Raw genomic sequence first — 1,856 nt, 5'->3', positions numbered from 1 at the left:
GTCGTACAATGACCACTTCGGCCAAATCGCCTGCCTTCAAGGCACTGCCGAACTCTTCGAAGGACAACTCGTCCAGCTCAAGAAGAGCATCAACTGCAGGCATAGCCTCGAGGCGGACCTTGCCATCTTCTTTTCCCGTTGACGAGGGTGTATAACTATGTACCGTCGTCTACGGTAGACACACCCCTGGATCAGGGTCGACGCCCGGCGTCTTGCAGCCCGCATACGGCGTCGCCGTCGCCTCTGTTCAAAGGGTTCTATGTCTCGGTGAGACCAGGGTGAACACGCACTCCGCGTCTGTCAATCTCATTTTCTGCTCCATTGGACCTCCGATGTTATCTACAACATCCGACGAAGAACTGCTGACCTCGCAGTCTTCGTCCAGTGGATACCGTGCCACTCCACGCGCATCTGAAGGGGTACTTAAGATGCCTCGGACTTTGTCCGACAACGCCATCAATGACATGCAGCGACAGCTTCGCAACGAGAGCAGAGCTCAGTGATTTCGTGCCACACCACGCGCATCAAAAGGACCTCGCCCTCTATGCCTCAGCCCTCGGCCGACCATGTCACACATGACATGCAGCGATTGCTTTGAAACTTAAGCAGCGCTCAGTGGTTTACGTTTCACGTGCATCACATGGGCCTCGCCCTCGATGCCTCGGCCCTTGGCCGACCATGTCACGCATGACATGCAGCGATTACTCCGAAACTTGATCATCTCTCAGTGGGTTACGTGCCACTCCGCGACCAGCCCGCGATCCACGCTCGGGACTCCTGTCCGATACACCGTTGGTGTCTACCAACTCGGACATTCCAATGTCCAGCACGTTGACCGTCTCGGTCCAGTGCTCTCGCCAATAGCGCTTTTGTCTCCTAGCAGAGGTGGGTTCGTGACTCGCCAAAGCTCCACCAGGAGACGTGCGCGTAGCGCGCCCAAGGTCTTTGACCTCCAACCAGTCCATGGCTCATGGTGTTCCAACCATGCCATTTTTAGGATGAGGGCATACCTAGCACCCAAGTCTAAGACTAGAAAGCGTTCCACGCTATCAAAGTCGAGAATCTTGACACCGAGGTCGACAGGGGCCTTCAGGACCGTGACACGATGTCAACCAACCGCGCTTTCAGCGCCTCAGCATACAGCTGACTTCCCCCCATCGTGGAGCGCCGAGCATAATTGCCGGAGGCCCTAGAATTGATGAGGATATTCCATGGCTTCTCGAAGCCCTTTACGGTCGTCTCTACGACCAGCAATCCCGGCTTGCATATAGGTTCCGTGCTTAAGAGCACGGAGCTCTTCGGGGCTGGGACCTGGTGACCTATGCCTCCCTGAGGCTCAACAGAACACAGTTCTTCCCTAGTATGTCGCCCCGCGCCTACTGAGTGGTGCTGTTTTCGCGACGAACCAGACTGGTAGGCGTTGGGACGATGGTTCGAAGAACCACAACGTGCCTTGCACAGGGGGCAACCGTTCCGCAGATGACGGGTGTCCTCACAGACAAAACACAGTCGTGTGTTTGCTTGCTGCCCGGCAGCTCGGAGCTCTGCTTCCTCGTCCTCAGCATAGCTGAGATCCATGGGCATAGGCCCGCGCGACGAGCTGTTAGAGTGTGCATTCCAACCAAGTGCGGAGGCCTTCCAGGAACACGGTCACTGTGACTGCATCAAGAAGGGGAGCTGCTGCCATCCCGGCAATGAGAGTTCGCATCTCTTGGACAAAGTCCACCAATTCCTTGTTGCCCTGTCGGGCGGCAAGGAAACTCGATCGCACGCGATACATCTGATTAGGAGGCTAGAATACTCGTGAGAGCTGCAATTTCAGCTCCGCCCAGGAGGGAAACGCAGCTCAGACCGAC

Source organism: Plasmopara halstedii (assembly GCF_900000015.1).
Source record: "Plasmopara halstedii genome assembly, contig: Scaffold_525, whole genome shotgun sequence".
NCBI classification, from domain to species: Eukaryota; Oomycota; class Peronosporomycetes; order Peronosporales; family Peronosporaceae; genus Plasmopara; species Plasmopara halstedii.
The sequence above is the reverse complement of the archived record's forward strand: the minus strand, read 5'-3'. Positions refer to the sequence as shown.